This window comes from Globicephala melas, chromosome 6 (assembly GCF_963455315.2).
Source record: "Globicephala melas chromosome 6, mGloMel1.2, whole genome shotgun sequence".
NCBI classification, from domain to species: Eukaryota; Metazoa; Chordata; class Mammalia; order Artiodactyla; family Delphinidae; genus Globicephala; species Globicephala melas.
The window spans coordinates 55,124,988-55,145,062 of NC_083319.1; the positions used below are offsets into that span (position 1 = coordinate 55,124,988).

Sequence of the window (20,075 nt, forward strand, 5' to 3'; positions counted from 1 at the left end):
CTTTTGTGAAAGGTAGGTACCAAAAAATGCCAGTATTCAATACATTTCGTGGTACGTTGCAAAGGATGGAAATGTGTGTGTGTGTGTAGGTCTTATCTTTTAATACAGATACCAATCCAAAAAGAGGAGGTCTTAACTGGGGGAAGACAGGGAAAGTGTCCCAGGCGGCCTAGGCTTCAATCTCAGCTCTGCAATGATCTGGCTATGTGACCTTCCGCTAGCCCTGTACTCCTTCTGAGCCTCATATTCACCAACTGTAGTCTGACCTCAATATTGCTCTACTCCACAGAAGTATTTTGGTACAAGGTTTCAAACCCAGAAGTCATCTTGGCTGTATGCTACTATGAGAAGAAATTATAACTGATTCAAAGTGAAATGATTTCAGAAATAAGGGGGCCAACTTCGAATTATTATTGCCTATCGGGGAAGTCTGATGATAAGAAAGTATTCTGTTAAAGACACCAGTGTTTTCAAAAGCACCAAAGGAGGTGAGAATTTCAGAGCTTCAGAGCTTGAAGACAAAGATCTCTGTCAGTGCATCTCACACTTTCATGTGATTAGAATCATCTGGGGAACTTGTTAAATATGTAAATTTCTGGACCACACACCACTGATTATAAGTCAGTAGGACTGGAGTTGGCCAGGGAATTTGGATATTTAATAAGCTCCCTGGGTGATTCAGAGGCAGCTGGTCCATTTTGAACACTTTGGGAAACATTGGTCACTACAAATATATAGTTAAGATTTTTAAAGGCAATGAGTTAAAAAGAAAATGGTAGAAAGCAGAAAGTACTCTTGTTTCAATATAAATTCTGGGACAGGAGCAACAAGACCCTCCTGAGAGCAGGGCAAGGAGAGAAGGATTCATAGCAATGTCTGATCTCTCAAAGTCTTTAAAGTTGATCTACAAGAGCCAGCTGGCGAAGATAATGGAGGAAAAGGCCAAATCCAAGAGTCTAAGAGGCCATATAAAGTTGGAAGAAAAACATGGGAAGAGGGACAGAAATGGCCACAGGATAAACAGTGGCAATCTTTTGCATGGTACCACTGTTCAGGCCTACAAAGAAGGAAGAGATTCAGGAAGGTCACGGGTCAGAGGAAAAAGCCTATTCATCAAAAAGGAGAGTAAGAGGCAGGTGAGTGAAAAATAGTAAAAATGTGAGTGTCCTTATATTTATAAGAAAATGATATACAATGTTCATGGAAAGTTTTGGGCAAGAAATAAATTATGTTCAATGTGAAATTCTTTTAAAAATATCCTACAAAAATTTTAGAATAGGAGATGAGAAACTACTTTGAAAAGCATAAGGAGTAAATAATATGGTTATTTCTTGAAGCATTTTCTGTGACTATCAAATCTGTCCACTGCCTGCCTGGCTTGGAAGCTAGTTAAGGAGGCCTGTATGACATTATCTTTGTATCCCCAGTGTGCACCACAATGTCTGGCATATGGTAGGCACTAACTGGATGGATGAATGGGTAGGTAGATGGATGGGTCGGTGAATCAGGTTAAAATGAGAAAAGCCAAGGGAAGAGTTGCACACTCACATAGTATTCACCAAACTTCATAAGCTTCATTTTCTACTTTTCTTGGACTGAGCTGCTAAGTGGTTGTTACGAGATTTGGCATATTTTAGTACTAATACCTGCTGGCAGTCATGCATGAACCTCTGACTGGGACATGTTTATTTGTCTTCCTGAAGGAAGTACATCTTGATTCATTTTACCTGATGCACCTGTTTCCCCTCAGGTTCACATCCACCTTTTTCCAACTATTCTGTATTGCGGGGGTTTGGTATCTACAAACTACATTTCCCAGACTCATTCATTAGCTGGCAAAAGAAAGAACCATTATTTCTTTCTCATGTTCTTTTGCTTCTGCTGGTGTTTCTGGAAGTAGTTGCATCCCGTCAGTGATCCAAGCTTCTGCTGTAACTGCTATTCTTTGGTGGTCCCAGCTGTGGCCAGGAAGACCATCCTCCACAGCCCTAGCATTGGCTAGGTGGAACCCCTAGAAGCCTGATTTTGGGATCCAGTCCTAGAGTTTATAGCTGCTTCCTACAAATACTAATCTCTGGGTATCACTCTTTATCTTTTTTGCTTCTCAAGCTCCCTTGCTTTTTCTTTTTTTCTTAAATCCCTTCCAGCACCCTTAAGACCAAGATTTGTATTAAATTCCCTCTGTTTGAAACTTCTATTTGAAACAGAAATGGTTTCTGTTTTTTTTGACAATACTCTGACTGACACACTTGGTAAAATCAGGGGAAACGTGATTACATTAGATATTAAAAGCAGAGATTAGAGAAAATTTCATGTGTTCCATAAGAATCCAGAATAGAAACTGAAATTAAATTGGAGAATTAGGTTATTATTTAATAGCATATGTAGGGGATAAAATACCTTCCTCTCATCCCAGAATATCTCCTAGCACATACTACCTTATTATATTGCTTTGGTTTTTTTTATCCGTTCTGCTTTTTTACACAGATCTACAAGAATTTCCTCTTCATTGAAGCCTCTCTGATTACCCCAGCTAGCCTTGATCTACTTACTCTGAATTCTTTTAGTTCTTCGGTTCTCTCATTTCTAGAGTATTTCTCCAGGTAAATAATCAGTCAGAGTCTTCCCCTGAATCACTTCCTAAGCCAGGGTGATCATCAGAATCCTCAGAAAAATATATCCAGATGCCAGGACCCCACTCCCACTCCTAACCTCCTGAATCAGAATTTCTGGAGTAAGGGGTGGGAGATATGGGGTAGAAAAGGCATATAAAATATTCCTCAGATAGGGCTTCCCTGGTGGCGCAGTGGTTGAGAGTCCGCCTGCCGATGCAGGGGACATGGGTTCATGCCCCGGTCCAGGAAGATCCCACATGCCGCGAAGCGGCTAGGCCCATGAGCCATAGCCGCTGAGCCTGCACATCCAGAGCCTGTGCTCCGCAAAGGGAGAGGCCACAACAGTGAGAGGCCCGCGTACCGCAAAAAAAAAAAAAAAAAAAAAATATTCCTCAGATAATAAAGCCCTCAAGGTCAGGGCCCTCCCATTTCTTATGTAGCTTTTACTGTGCCTAATACAGTTTACACAGAGGCAATAAAATTTGTCCATTTTTCAATGAACTAAGTGAAGATTCCCAAGGAGACCAGGTGGTGTCACTAACTGCCCAATTAATATTTCTGGCCCAATGAAAACCATCTCAAGTAGTAAACTTTGACCTTCCCTGGACTCACTGATTCCATACTTTTCATCCATCTTTCTATCAGTTTTCTTTCCTAAGAGAGAAATGCAGAAACCTAGCCAAGAAAATAGACAGCAAAACCTAAACAGTGCAAATAACCTGAGTTCTCTGAAAGTAAATGATGGCATGTCCTGAGGCTGCCAGGCTTCAAGTGAGGAAGCAAGAACTAAAAAGAGCGGAAGTAAGCCTCTCCTTGGCCTGAGGCCTGAGATTTCACTGCATTAGGTTCTTGGCATTAGCATTCTGAAGAACAAGTTTAAGAAATAAGCTTAATGAGCTTGCAAGAAAAACTAAACTCCAAACAAACTGCATTTTTTTTTTTTTTTTTTTGCGGTACACGGGCCTCTCACTGCTGTGGCCTCTCCCGTTGCGGAGCACAGGCTCCAGACACGCAGGCTCAGCGGCCATGGCTCACGGGCCCAGCCGCTCTGTGGCATGTGGGATCTTCCTGGACTGGGGCACGAACCCGTGTCCCCTGCATCTGCAGGCGGACTCTCAACCACTGCGCCACCAGGGAAGCCCCAGACTGCATTTTTATTCACCTTTTGTTTAATAACATTTGGAGTTGTTATTTGAAAATTTAATTTTCCTTTTAGGTCTACTATTCCTACATTATTGACTTAAATTATTCCTGACTCCTGGATAAGCATAAGCAAACCAATCTAGGTTTACCATGAGCTATTTATTATGTTATTTTTAAGGTGATATAGAACCCTCACCTATGACAGAAGCTATTCAGTAATTAATTTTAATTACTAACAGGTTGAGTACTGCATGTTTTCCAAAAGCAGTTTCCACACAAGCTGAGACCTGGCTATATTTTAACATTTCTGAATTCTAGCTCTCCGACTGCATTAAAAATCCATTAAGATGGTTGAAAGGAACTGAATTCTAGATTTATAGATCCAAAAGGGGCCTTCAAAGGTCCCTGATAACCCTTCTTAGGTAACATCATGCCTTGATCTTCTCCATTTGAGCATCTACCTCTCCAAAAGTAAATATCCTGGATAATCTGTCCTTTCTTCATACTGACTGACCACAAAATTGTTGTATTCAGAGGCTTAAATTTCAATGAAGAAGGAAGTACTGAATGGTAAATGGCTCTCCAGTTGTAGAAACGGGCCCCCTGCTTATTCTGTGTTAGCTGGATGGTCCTAGAGAGACCCTGAATCCCTAAATACCCCTAGAGTCCTTTCCTTGAAGACTTACTCCCCTAAATACCCACTGAACTACCCCCATTTTCCCAGTGAACAGCCAGACTCTACTTACATTTTACAATGATCTTCTGGAGGAATTTCAGCGTCCTTGGCTGCCCATCAGTCACTTCACTTATAGGGCATCAAGCTAGTCCCATCTGTTCCCCACTTAGTACTGAAGAAGCTGTGGCCTTTGGGGGTTAACTTCCCAGCACTCTGTTCAGAGACTGTGTCAATGGTGTTTACAAGTTTTCCTCCCACGTACTTTGTGGGACCCACACTTGCAATGAACCCAGGTTGCTGGACCTAGATGACCTTTGGGTTTCAGTTATGGGGGCCTCTTTTGAAATAACAGCAACGCTGCCAAAAAAAAAAAAGACAGGAGCAGCTTTTTCGGCATTCATTTAGTCAGGACTTACCCTCATTGGAAAGGAACTTTCTAGAGACTCCACATGAAGGTAAAAGTTAATTTTCTAAGTTGTCAATCTAAGCTTTTTGTTCTTTAATAGCCACTCTCTTCTTTCTTCCCTGGACAGCAAGATGCCACTCATTGCTTTACTTCAGGACCTAACTCTCCATCTACCAGCTTCCTTTTGTATGTACAAAAGCTAGGTAATGAACTGCCTTTCTTTTTGAGAAATTTCTAACATCAGCTGGTTAATATCTACAGACTTCTGTGTCCTGCCCCCACCCCCGACACAACCTTGGTATCTAAAGCATATCAGATAAAAGACTTTCTATTCCTTGATATCCAAATTGGGAACATGAGCCTCAGTTGAGATGTTGTTGCACAGTGCTGGGTTATAACCGTCACTGTCACAATTTCAAGTCACCTGTCAAAATTCAGCTGCTCCAATTTCATGATGTTGCCCTGCAGAGGGCCAGTAACCAAGGGCAGATGGCTCAGCCTCTTAGAAAATGCTTGTAAAATGACCAGAGAATGAGAGATTTTAAAGTGTGTTTCAAATTTCTAAATAAAGGAAAATCTCCTGACACAATCAGGGACAGTTTATTGTCCCGGTGAACTAATAGCAGCTAGAGTACCATCTGTTGCAGTTTGATAGCAGGACTGTTTCTGCAACCTCTTGCATTTCCCACACTGTTTCTCCTCAGCTTCCCTCTGCAAATACAAACTTCAGGGATTTCCAAAAGTCCAAGCCTGTCCAGAGAGCCCCACAAGCTTTTAATCTCCTATACCACTTAGCATCTGTACCACTCATTGACTGCATAAAATACTTCAGGATACAGAGAAACCTTAAGATTATCCACCTCTATTCCCAACTGATGCTGGTATCTTTCCTGGTTCCCCACTCAGGGACCAATGACCCCTAGGCATGAGGAATTGACTCCTTCCTTAATGCTTTATTATGATTAATCTCTTTATTATAAAAACATATATACACAGTAGAAAATTAAGGGGGGAAAAAGAGAGAGATACTAAAAATAAACTCTCCCCATAATCACCACACTCAGAAAAAAATTTGGTCACCAAACAGTATTAGAGTGTTATTCCATTATAATAATAAATTACTTATATAAATACGTATTATTGGGCTGTAATAGCATTTTTCTGACTAAATCTTTGTGTGTGGCCATGAATATTTTTTGAGATAGTCTTAGAAATAGAATTAATCAATCAAAATTTCAAGACGTCTAATAAGAGTAATCACAACAATATCATTAATATTAATGACAAATATTCCTAGAGCATACTGTCTGGCAGGTACTCTGTCACATGCTTCACATTCACAACAATCTTAGATGGTAAATATTGTAGCACCCTCACTTTTATTTTATTTTATTTTATTTTTATTTATTTTTTTCACCCTCACTTTTAAAACGATGAAATTGAGGCTTGGAAACTTACTTGAGTTCTCTCAAAAGGTGTACCAGAAAAATGACAGATGAGGGATTCAAACCCAGGTCTATTTCTACAAACCATGCTCTTTCCATTACACAAAATATAGGAGGATTCCCTCGCTGTGCTACAATGAGTAAATGACTAGTGTTTTTACTAAAACAACTCAAGTTCAGTGAACCAAAGGATGCCATATTGGGAAAAGCCAGAAAGTCCTTAAATTCAATCCTCATCTGATATGTGAGTGACCCCCTCAACACTGTCTACAAGGATCACTTTATTTACCTACGTTTAAAGACAGTAAACTCTCTTTCTAAATATTTCACCTTTGGACTACTCTAACAATTAGAAAATTCATTTTTATTCTGAACTGAAAATTATTTCCTTTTAGCCACCAACCACCAGTCTAGGTCTAGACCACAAGGCCACAAAGACATTATCCCTCCTCCCTGTGATGTGACAGTCCTTTGCAAGTGTCATTCAATCCCCATGTCCTACTCAGGTCTTTTTCAAGCCCAGGATTTCTTTAACTTTTCTTCCTTAGACCATTGAGCGTGTCCTCACCACTGGGAAAACTTCTGCTGACTATGATCCAGGCTGTGTATTTTTTGAACAAGGCTGGGTACCAGCTGAGACGCCAGAAGTGCCATCAAGTGTCGGCCACCAAGAATCTGTCTAGCATTATGTAAAGTCCATCGAGGACGTGCCTTGGGGGAACACTGCTGGCCTGTTGGGCATGGGCCAGTTCCTGGTGAAGACAGGCACCATCACCAACTGTGAGCATGCTCACAACATGCGGGTGATGACGTTCAGCATGAGCCTGACTGTTAGGGTCACCACGGAGGCCAACAACTGGCTGACCTGCCCAAGCCGGTGGAGGGGCTGAAGAGGCCGGCCAAGTCGGTCCACGTGGTACAACGCACCACTGAGGAATAGGGGGAGCACATTATCAGCAGGGTGGTGAGCGGCACCTGTGGGTCTGCCTGAAGGACCGGAAGAACCACACCTGCATTCCCACCAAGAAATCCTAGCCGGTCGTGCAGTATAGCGAGACCGTCAGCGAGGACTCTAACTTGCGGTGCCTGTCCGAGGCCCCCAATGAGCACAATAGGCTGTACACGAAAGCACGGCTCTTCCTAGACTCCTTGGCCAAGGACACCGACCAGAGGTGTCCGCCCGCCAGGAGCTCAAGTAACAGAGCTCAAACTGGCCAAGAAGTATGAGTGAGACGTGGCCGAGGTCCAAAGCCTGCGGTGCTTTGGGCCCTCAAGCACCCGCCCCGTCACCTCCCCAACATCACCAAGGGCGCGCAGTACCTCAACGAGATGGGGACAGCGTGGCGGCTGGCCTACAGGGGACGCTTCGACATTCGCTACTTGACGCTGTACGTGGATCCATTCAGAGCTTCCCCACGCCCGGCGCTGCCCAGCGCTGCCTCTATGCCGTGCTGACCTCCTGCCCCGGCCCGTGGAGCGCCTCCACCTGTGGAGATCCGATGTCCGCAACAGGGCTTGGTGGCATCGAGGGGATCCTGAACAGGAAGCGGGGCCACGTCTTAGAGGAGTCCCAGGTGGCTGGCACCCCCATGCTTGTCGTGAAGGCCCTTTGGCTTCACGGCCGACTTGAGGGCTCACACGAGCGGCCAGGCCTTCCCGTTCCTGGCACCTCCAGACCCTGCTCGCAGACCCCTTCGACCACACCAGCCGCCCCAGCCAGGCTGTGGGGGACACATGGAAGCACAAAGGCCTGAAGGAAGGAATCCCAGCGCCAGACAACTTCCACGACAGATTGGAAGCGGCATATTGCACTGCGCCTCTGCCGGGGAACGTCTCCTTGCGCAGCACCCGCGTCCAGCCGGCGACCCACACAACCTCTAGCCTCTCGTTCTTCTCACGACGCCTCGCGAGACTGTCCAGACCCGAGATGCTCCGCCTACCAGCCTTCCGGGGCCCACTTGGTGCCGTTGCTCATCATGGACGTTTGATGACGTTTCTTTTCATATCTATTTAAAGGTTTCGGAGCAACAGGAATGCCTTCGCAACAGGTACTTATTTGGCCGGTGGAGGTGGGGGAGGGGAGGGGGACGCCCAACACTTATTTTTTGTTCATTTCTTCGGAGGGGAACTCAAATGTCCCCCCCAAAAATTTAAAATAGACACATGAAGAGGTTTATTTGGGTAAGTGGCCTATTGTGGATTTTCTCCCAGAAAGGGAGGAAGGAACAAGTGGGTAGACATTCTCTTTGGAAAGAAACTAGAAGGCAGGAAATCTTATGCCATGTCACCATGAGCATCTTCAGCTGTATTAGTGTCGTTGGAATAAAATTCGATATGGTGGTGCCAAAAAAAAAAATCTGTCTATGGTTGAGAAATAAGTAAATAGGCAACATGGCATGATAAGTGAAACTACTAACATGTACGGAAGGTTCTAAGACAGCACAGAGAAGGGAGTGATTAACTCTTTGGGGATAAAGGAGTCATTCATTCCTTCATTCCATAAACATTTCCTGAATACATACTGTGTGCTTCATTGAGCAAAAACCTGGATAAGTACATTTTCCAGCAAAGAGAAAAAGAGACATTTCAGGAAGAGGAGATCATATGCATGTATAGATGCCTAAGAGATCATGGTGGGTTTGAAGAGCTGTGCAGCATTCCAAATTGGGGAGAATAAAATTGCAGGAAAAAAGCAGCAGATGAGGATGAAGTGTGCAATAACTCATACTATGCATTGAGTGCAACACTTCATAATATGCGTAAGTAAACAGCATAAGTAAATTTTGTGGAGGTACAAACCCCAGACAGTGTTTGTGTATATTAGGTAAAGTCTGAAACTGCTAGTAGCCTGTGACCCTCTTGAGAAGGTGGGGCGGCAGCCAGAGGACACAGGGAATCACCTTACTCTCCCTCAGGCTGTAGAACCCTCAAGTGGTTGTGGTTCTTCCCCACCCAGCAGTCCATCATGGGACAGAACAGGTGTCATCAGATGTAGCATGCCTACCTCTCCTGATACTTTCTCACCTTCCCTAGATTCCACTGGGAGAAAATTTAAATCACTTTTTTTGCTGAAAGAGTCATGTATGACCCAAAGAAGCAGAGGGTTAAGGGCAGAAACAGAAATTGTAGCTTTAAAAAAAAAAAAAGCTAACATTCTGTTTATTTCTCAGAAGGGGAATAAGTCATCCATGTTTGGGGGCTTCTAGAAAGAATCTCCACGAAGACGTCTTACCTTCCTAACCTTCCTCTGTTTGCTTATCTTTGAGTCTTCCCCTCTTCTATTTGGACCCCACTCTTCCCTATCTCCCCTACCCTTTCTGTCACTTCCTGTGATTCCTGCCAGGATGTAGAGTCCTGGTGCCTGCCAGTTGTTGAGTCTGGACTATTCTGCAAGCTCTGGTTTCAGCTGGATGCTAGTGGAGGCTTTCTCTGATCCCCCTTCTGTAAAATTGTTCTATAGGGTACATTCTCCTGTGAAAGGACTTACGCTGAGGGTGCTTCACCTCCAAAGGGCCTGCCTCCAGATTGCCTTCTGACATTTCTTAAAGGCAAACAAACTCCTTCTGTGAAAGAAGTAGTTACTTCCAAAGATTACCTTGTCTAGTCTATATAGGGAGCATGTTCTCTTGTTATTATAGCTTTAACCCTGCTCCTTTTGAATTAGTAACACTAGACCTCTCTCCAGGCCTGGTTTTCATTAAGGCTGTCTACATTAACTGAAAAATCACTCTAGGGTCACCTGAGACAATGGAACTGTACTCAAATAGTTTCTTCCTCATTGTCAGGTTTCTTACTGATAAAAGTCTAGGAAGGGTGTCTGTGTGTGTGTGTGTGTGTGTGTGTGTGTGTGTGTGTGTGTGTGTGTGTCTGTTTGCTGAGTAGGGTAGGATGGGGTGTTCACTTTTTTTCCAGCTGATATGTAAATGTTTATTTGAAATTTGAAAAATAATCACATTTCTCTATCTCCATTGAGGACAGAAAAACCAGAAAGAGGCCTGCATTGTCAAAAGAGATTCAGTAAAGCACTTAGCACCAGGAAACACACACATGCAATACCTGGAGGCTATCATTATTCTTACAAAAGGTGCATCGCCTTAGGATCTCTAGGTAGAACCTGCCTCTGCCTGGCTTAGCTGGGGTTTGTGGTTCCTCCTGGGAAAGGGGATTGAAGCCAATTACCTCTCAGTGCAGCCCTCAACCTTATTATTGTTAGATTCTAACGGGGGACACAGTTGCAGCTTTTTCTTTTTTTATCCAATCCAGGATTTTAACGTTTACTTTTATGACCTAGATCACCGGTCCCCACCAGATGCAACATTCTTTTCAAAGTATTGAAGCTAAGGCAGGAAGGACACACAGTTTATATCCTTTTGTTTCTAGATGAATTAATCATTTATTTCTGCTGTCATTGGTGGGAGCACCTCAAAGCAGCCCCATTCTCTGAGTCAGGACTACTGGTGCTTATAGTAACAAGTGGAAACACAAGACTACACAGAGATGTCACTTGCCAGAGTGAAATAACTGGAAAAAATCCAGAACTGCTTCTTTAGGTCACTGTTCTTCCTGAATCACTGCTTGTTTTATTCCCTAAACAGTGGAGCTTAATTTGTTTTTTGAAGTGAAGGAGTTTCCTTTAATCCAGCAATCCCACTTTGGGGGATTTGACAAAAATAAAATAATGGTGTGTGTAAAAATTGTTTAATGTTACAGTATTTATAGGGTCAAATTTTAAAAGTAAATTTTTCTTTCTTTCCCATTATTTTGCTGGTTAGTATGGGCGCATATTTATCCTTTTAGATTTGGAAAGGAAAGAATGTAGAAGAGAACTTGATTTGTTTTAATTGTGAGGAGAGCAGGGGTGATCAGGGGGGTAAAAAAGCACTTCAAGATGACATTATGACCCAGTGGACTAGTTATTGTTTATTGTCTAACTTGGCCATTTATAACAGGCTAATATGTACCAGAACAGGCAGCATTAGGAAATATCTGATACCATGCAAGTCTTTGTTTTCCTTTGGACAAGGAAGAAGTTTCTTTGGTCAATAATTCAGAACCTCAGGAAAACAGTTTCAAAACCAAACTGTCATACTACCAGCTCCCAGCACGTTTATGTTCCAAGTATATTCAGGTCAGGCTGTCAAAGATTTATTGAGCAACTATTATGTGTCAGGAAGGTGCTAGTAAGATATGGGGCAATGAAAATGAACTACACACGGCTAAACTGTCAAGGTACTCAGTCTAATTCGGTGGATATAGGGAGGGTGGCAGACACATAAATGAGGAGGATAATGCTGGTGATGATGACTTTCGGTGCGATGTACTTTTATGGAGAGAAGAGCATCATTGGTCACTGGACCTGCGGAAATAAAGGCGTGGGGATGTATGGATGAGCCTGTGAACATTTGGTATTATCAGTGTAGGAAGTGCCAGATAATGAGAGACAGTCGATGCAACTGGGAAAACTAGTTGTGCCCAGATAGCAGAAGAGCTTACATGGTTTGTGGAATTTGGAGGTATCTGGAGGGTTTTTGTTTTTTTTTCCTGCAGGCAATGAGGAGACATGAAAAGGCTTTCCAAAGGAGAGTGATATGGTGAGATTTGCATTTCAGTTGGATCACTCCAGTCTCACACACGCATATGTGCAAAGGCAGAGAGTCCAGGCAGGTGACAGAGGAATAGTCTCAATGAGAGATGGTGGGGCCGGCATGTGGGCAGTGATACAGAGATGGAGAGGAAGGATGACTTTGAGAGAGATTTAGACTAAACTAGGTAAGATTAAGTAATTGATTAGATGTGGGTGTGAATGAGAATGTAAGATAACTCCTAGGGTTTTGGTTTGGATGTCTGGGTGGTTGAAGATAATAGAAGACAAGTGCATCAGGAGGAGGAAGATAAGTTTAGTTTTAGAAAAGTCTGGAATGACTATGAAGTATACAAATAGAGGTGTCTTGTAAGCAGTTGGCCATGTAAATCTGAGACTCAGGAGAGAAGTCAGGGCTGGAGCTGTGAACTTGGAAATCATAGAATATACTTGCCTGGTTGGATCTAGGAGTCACATACCTTATGGGACAGGCACTGCACTTAACTCTGGGTATACAACAGATGCAGAAAATAATTATTGGTTCTTGTCCTCAAAGAGTTAACCATTTAGTGGGGGAGACAGACATTAATCAAAAAAGTCACATAGGGCTTCCCTGGTGGCGCAGTGGTTGAGAGTCTGCCTGCCGATGCAGGGGACATGGGTTCGTGCCCTGATCCGGGAAGATCCCACATGCCGCAGAGCGGCTGGACCCATGAGCCGTGGCCGCTGAGCCTGAGCATCCGGAGCCTGTTCTCCGCAACGGGAGAGGCCACAACAGTGAGAGGCCTGCGTACCACAAAAAAAAAAAAAAAAAAAAGTCACATAAACATGTCATTGAAAATTGTGCTTTTGCTTAGTGCAATAATGGAAAGGTGAAGCTACTACAAGATAGTTAAGAGAAGGACCTGATTTGCAGTTGGGGTCGTGGAAGTTCTCTCTAAGGAAATAACGTATGGAGGTAAAATCATGACCCATGGAAGAGTAGTAGACCAAGGATGGAACCCCAGGTAACACCAAATGTACAGACTGGGAAAGGAGAACTGAAAAGGAGGAAAAAGGCAGAAATATAGGTGGAAAAATAGAATTATTGTCATGGAAGACAAGGAAGGAGAAAATTTCAAGAGAGAATATTCCAACAGTGTTAAATTTAGCACAGAAGACAAGTAACATAGGGCTAAAAAGACCCATTGATTACAAGGATGGAGGTCATTGGTGATCTTGACAAGCAGTTCATTGTACAATAGAATTAGAAGCCAGATTTTTGTGAGTTGAGGAGTGAATGAGAGGTAAGAAACTGTTAAGGGGAAGATAGCACAGTGGTTAGAGTGGAATGAATCAAAGAACTGATTGATTTTAGGATCAGAGAAACTTTAACAGTGGGTTGAAATGATAAGAAAGAAGAATTAGGGTCCCAGAGGGAAATGAGAAGGCTGGGATCACAAGAACAAGCAGAAGGAATGGCTTTGGTTTGGAGGAACGCACTCTATCCTTTTAGATTGGCAGGAGGAGGTAAAGGTGCATAGGGATGTGGCTGTGTTTATAGAGGGGGACCTAGAATGTTGAATAGTTCATCACCAAAGACCTCACTATTGTAGTGTATGAAGGAGACAGCTTCTCTGCTGAGAATGAGGGACCTGAGGAGAGTGAGGGTCACAGTAGTTGCTGAGGGGAAAGAGAAAGAAGATGACAGGGGACAAGAAAAAGAGTTGAGCCGCTATGCTAACCCTGGCTTTGTAGTGGAGCCAACCCACCTGGAGATGGGATTTTCTCCAACCTATCACTTAACAATCTGGATACAGAAGGAAAGCCACATTGCAAATTTCAAGATTGAGTTTTGCCTGGTGGCTGTGGCATAAAAGCCAGGCTGCAGAAGAATTAAGAGATTGAGTGGAATTGTAGCTTAGGTCATCAACCATGTGGGCCAAGTCAAGGAAGGAAACAAGTGAGGCTAGAAGGGGGATGACTGGAATAATAGGCTGAGATTTAGGGCACAGAGGACACTAGGAAGCTAGAGAACAAGAGTTTTAAGAAAGGAGGTAGGGCTTCCCTGGTGGCACAGTGGTTGAGAGTCTGCCTGCCAATGCAGGGGGTGTGGGTTCGTGCCCCGTTCTGGGAAGATCCCACATGCCGCGGAGTGGCTGGGCCCGTGAGCCATGGCCGCTGAGCCTGTGCATCAGGAGCCTGTGCTCCGCAACGGGAGAGGCCACAACAGTAAGAGGCCCGCGTACTGCAAAAAAAAAAAAAAAAAAAGAAAGGAGGTACGTGATATTGTGGAGGACTTGCGGTTTTGTCAGAGAGTGGTTACCTAGGATTTCTAATATGGAATGGTTCCAAGCCAAAGATGGAGGTAGCTCCAGTAAAGTGGGGTTTACTGGAGTTGGGGCTAAGAAACTGAGGCTCAGGTGTTGGATGGCTCATCTACAGGGTCATTTGAACACAAGAAATATCAGCAGGTAATGGGAGGGGGTGGAGAAGAAAGGAGCCAAAGGGTCAATGAACCTGTTAAGAGTGTCCAAGAGGGACTTCCCTGGTGGTGCAGTGGTTAAGAATCTGCCTGCCAATGCAGGGGACACGGGTTTGAGCCCTGGTCCGGGAAGATCCCACATGCTGCAGAGCAACTAAGCCCGTGCACCACAACTACTGAGCCTGCACTCTAGGGCCTACGAGCCACAACTACTGAGCCCATGTGCCACAACTGCTGAAGCCCATGCACCTAGAGCCTGTGCTCCACAACAAGAGAAGCCACCGCAATGAGAAGCCTGCGTACCACAACAAAGAGTAGCCCCCGCTCGCCGCAACTAGAGAAAGCCCGCGTGCTGCAATGAAGACCCAATGCAGCCTAAAATAAATTTATTAAAAAAAAGAAAAAAGAGTGGCCAGGAGGCTGGTAGTTTTTAGTGATCAGGAGTAGAAGAGGTACAACCTAGTGGCAGGACCCTTAAAAGAGCTGAGATTTTTACCAGTTGATGTAGGAGAAGGAGTTTGAAGCAGCCGTGGTGTATTCGTTTTTCTAGAGCTGCCATAACAAAGTTCCACGAACTGGGTAGTTTAAAACAACAGAAATTTCTCACACAGTTCTAGAGGCCAGAAGTCCAAAATCCGGGTGTCAGTGGGGTTGGTTCCTTCTGGAGGCTCTGAAATGAATGTCTTTCATACTGCTCTTCTAGCTTCTGGTTGCCACTGGTAATCCTTGGCATTTCTTGGCTGATAGATGCCTCCATCATCCATGGTGTTCTCTACTCTTGTGTCTTCACATTCTATAAGGACATCAGACCGATTGGATTCAGGGCCCATCCTACTCCAGTATGACCTTATCTAATCTTAACTAATGCAATAACCTGATTTCCAAATGAGGTGGCATTCTGAGGTACTGGGGGTTGGGACTTCAACATATCTTTTAGGGGGACACAATTCAACACTTGGACAATTGGAAAAGCCATTCCTATCACAAGAACATGAATCACAGGAGAAACAGAACAATACACATCTTTGTTGGAGGGGGACGTAGCAGGCAGCAGCATCCTGAGGTTGGAGCCAACTTTCACTTAAAAAAATGAGCAAGAGTGGGGACTTCCCTGGTGGTCCAGTGGTTAAGAATCCGCCTTGCAACGGAGGGGATGTGGGTTCGATCTCTGGTCAGGGAACTAAGATCCCACATGCCGAGGGGCAACTAAGCCCACATGCCACAACTACTGAGCCCATGCACCACAACTAGATAAGCCTGTGTGCCACAATGAAGATCCTGCGTGCCACAAATAAGACCTGATACAGCCAAATAATAAAATTAAAAATATATATATGACAGAGGGAAATCAGCGGGGGTTTCAGTGAGCATCAGGGAGAAATGTGGGGCCCAGGAGAGCACCAAGAAGGAAGACAATAAGAACATCAAAGGAGATGCCTGGTCAGGGGGCTCTACTGATGGGGTAATGGCTTAGGAGGCCAGAGATCTGCTTAGGGATTGGCTGTCCTCTGGCCCCAGAAGTAACTCCAGTCCTCATATGTGCACATGGCTGTGTGGAGGCTTTTGCATTGAAGGAGGAAGAGTGTATTAGAGCCAGCTTAGAGTTGCCAGAGGATCTTGATTTAGAAAGGTCTGGGTGGTAACTGGCATGCATAAGTATAAAAATACGCCTCTCATGAAGAGGAGAGCATAGTGGCCAAAACCCCAGGTTTGGCATTGGACAACCCAGGATGAGACCAGGCCTCTCTGTCACTTAACAATCACTTAACTTCTCTGGGCCTCAGTTTCCACCTCTGTAAGATGGGGCCATCCTATCTCCTAAATCAGTTGTGGGAATTACCTGAGCTAATGTGTATATAACATCTAGAGCATGGCTTCACACATAGTAAATGCTCAAATAAATAGCAGCCATTTTTTATATTATAAGATAACTTTTTATTTTTGTAATAATTGTACAAGGAATTCTTGTATATACCTTTTATATAAATTCACCAACTACTTACATTTTCCTTTTTTTCTCCATTTGTTATACATGCATGTCTCTCCTTATACACACATTTCTATTTATATCTCTATTTCTATTTCTACTTATATCTCTATCTGTAATTTTCCTTTCCTAAATCTTTTGAGAGAATTTTGGAGACACCGTGACCCTGTAGTCAATAATTCATTGTGTATTTCACAAACACAAGGGTGTCCTCTTATAACCACACTGTGATTATCAAAACCAGGAAATTGGGGACTTCCATGGTGGCACAGTGGTTAAGAATCCACCTGCCAGTGCGGGGGACATGGGTTCGATCCCTGGTCCAGGAAGATCCCATATGCCATGGAGCAACTAAGCCCATGTGCCACAACTACTGAGCCTGTGCTCTAGAGCCCACGAGCCACAACTGCTGAGCCTGCGTGCCACAACTACTGAAGCCCGCACACCTAGAGCCAATGCTCTGCAGCAAGAGAAGCCACCGCAATGAGAAGCCAACACTGCAAGAAAGAGTAGCCCCCAGTCACGGCAACTAGAGAAAGCCTGCACGCAGCAACGAAGACCCAATGCAGCCAAAAATTTTTAAAAAAAGGAAATTTAACCTAATACAATTCTAATTATCAACAATCTATATTCTTTTTTTAAGACTTTATTTCTTTAGAGCAGTTTTAGGTTTACAGCAAAATTGAGAGGAAGGTACAGAGATTTCTTATATACCCCTAGTTCCCACACATGCATAACCTCCCCCATTATCAACATCACTTGCCAGAATGGTACATTATTTTTACTAAGAATTAATCCACATTGACACATCATAATCACCCAAAGTCCATAGCTTACCTTAGGGGTAATATTGTACATTCTGTGGGTTTGGCAAATGTACAATGATATATATCTATCATTATAATATCATACAGAATATTTTTACTGCCTTAAAAATCCTCTGTGTTCTGCCTATCCATCTTTCCTCACCTCCACTCCTGGAAACCACTGATTTTTTTATTGGCTCCATGGTTTTACCTTTTCCAGAATGTAGTTGGAATCATACAGTATGTAGCCTTTCTGGATTATCTTCTTTCACTTTGGTAATATCCATTTAAGGTTCTTCCATGTCTTTCATGACTTGATAGCTCATTAATTTTTAGCATTGAATAATATTCCATCTTCTGGAGGTACCACATTTTATCCATCCAGCTACTGAAGGACATCTTGGTTGCTTCCAAGTTTTGGCAATTATGAATAAAGCTGCTATAAACATCATTTTGCAGGTTTTTGTGTAGACATAAGCTTTCAGCTTTTTTGGGTAAGGACAAAGGAGCATGACTCCTGGATTGTATGGTTTATAAGAAACCACTAATCTGCCTTCCACAGTGGCTGTACCATTTTGTATTCCCAACAATGTAGGACAGTTCCTGTTGTTCCACATCCGTCGCCAGCATTGGTGTTGTCAGTGTTCTGGATTTTGGCCATTCCAATAGGTATGTACTAACATCTCACTGTCATCTTAATTTGCATTTCCCTGATGATATATAATGGGGAGTACCGTCCATATTAAGTTTTCATCAATTGTCTAATAATATCTTTTATAACTGTTTTTTCCCAGACCAAGGTCTAATCCTGTATCACACATTGCATTAGTTTTCATGTTTCTTTATTCCTCTTTAATCTGGAACAGTTTCTTAGCCTTTCTTTGTGCTATTTGGCCTTGATTTTTATGAAAAGCACAAGCCAGTTATTGTGTAGAATGTCCCATAGGTTGAATTTGCCTGATGTTCCCTCATGATCAGATTCAGGTTATTCATTCTTGTCAGGAAAACCAAAGAAGTAATGTTGTGTCCTTGGTACATTATATCAGGAGGCACATGATGTTAGTTTGTCTGTTTTAGTGATTAATTTTGATCACTTAATTAATGGGAGACAGTATTTTTATCTTATCATTGTTGTTGTTAAAAATATAAGAGGGGCTATGTTTTAATAGATTCTCTTTTTACTGCCAATTAAAGCATTATCTTTCCTGTGACCTTCATGGATCAGTACACCTGAATTTGGACTTTTTACCCTACTCACACAGTAACCAAAACTGGAACAGAAAATGGTACTTCTGGGTGAACCAGCAGGACATAGAACTGGGACTTGCTGAACCTGGTTCCATTAAAGGCCCAATTCCAGGATAACTGGTCTACATTTTTTTAAAAATCCCTTTCATATTCTACGTTTATTTTTGACTGAATTTATTTCTGAATTTACTGTGATTGCCTTGGTCTGCTCCCCCTGACAATTCAGGATTCTTCTCAGGGAATGCGTAAAGCACAGAATGGTTTGAGATGAGGTTTGGGACTTTCATATCTTTCTCTTAGGAGCGCTCAATTCAGTCGTTGTTGTTATTCCAGAGCCCCAACTCAAGGACTAAAGGAATGATCTGGGGCTGTTTTGAACCTTCAGTCTCTCAAGGGACATGGAGTTAGGCTCTGGGATCTGTGCTTCAAATATTGAAGAATTCTTTAAGGTCATAATTCTTGAACAACAAGCAAAGAAAAACCATAACCTTCAAGCTTTAATTTAGTGGTGCTGTGTACCATCGAGTGGGTGGAAGAAAGAAGACTCACCTTTAATTCAGATGAAATATATGTGAGAAATAATTCATATCCATTCAAAAGGTCAGCTTTGTATCTCATGCCAAAGTTTTTCAGAAAAGGTAGCCCACTACATTCATTTGATTTTCCTGATTTTTCACATCTGACTCTACATTCGTTTTTACAGAGTACAGACTAATCCAAGCGCACTCTTCATTCCGTTCACTAACAATGAGAAAAGATTATAACTCATATAGCTCTCTCTGTATTACAGCAATAGCAAAACACTGCCAAATATAGCCATGTCTAGCTATTATGAATATCTTTAAGCTTGGAGGCCAAAGCTGCAATAGCTAGCACTATAATTAGCTGTTTAATCAGACTGGCTTGGGAAAACACACTGAGTACTATTATTGCATTGAATATCCAGTAGATGACTAATTGCTAACTTAAAAATTCAGAACCATGACTCTGTAGAAAGTCTATAACAGTGTAAAATGCTTTCCAATTATTCATTAAGAATAAAATGGGCTTCTATTGCATGTCTCCAACCTACGAAATGTTAATGTTGAGGGTTTTATGCAGACCATGTTCATAAATTTACAAATTTTGCCCATGAATTTAAATCCTAATAATTCAGCTTATTAAACTCCAATCACATCTTCTCCCTTAAAAGGCAGTATTTTACAAGCAGAATATAAATGTATTCATTGACCAGTGATTACGTACATGACTTGCAAAATAAGGTGATTTGCACATGTAGTCTGATAATTTTGTTGAGGTGCTGACATGATTTTCTATTTCCCCCAACTCACTCACTATAATATTTTGGTATGAACATATACCTGTTACAGAGATTTCAATCTGCTTTTCATCTTATGCCTCAGGCTCAAAAGGTAGCCTGAGGTATGTGGTGGTGTCTGCTACTCAGCCAGCTTTGATGCTCTATCCAAAGGGAAAGGATCCCCACACAACTCATGGGTCACTTTGGTACTGGTGACACCTCTCCTCTGAAAGGGGCTGAGCCCATGCCAAACTGGTCCTTTGAGAAGCTTATATGGATACTTTACCAGGGATTGCTACTACTTCCCAGCAGGCTCTTGCCACCAGTCTGTCTATATTCCAGATCAGGTGATGGCCTTCCTATTTAAATTTCTTTACAATTTCAAGTTGGTGAAATATGATTAT

The 20,075-nt window shown here is 42.8% G+C and overlaps 1 pseudogene; it reads left to right on the plus strand.

Moving 5' to 3' along the window:
• Window positions 1–872: 872 nt before the first annotated feature.
• LOC115863920 (elongation factor 2-like) lies at window positions 873–8,039 on the plus strand (annotated as a pseudogene).
• The last annotated feature ends 12,036 nt before the right edge of the window (window positions 8,040–20,075 follow it).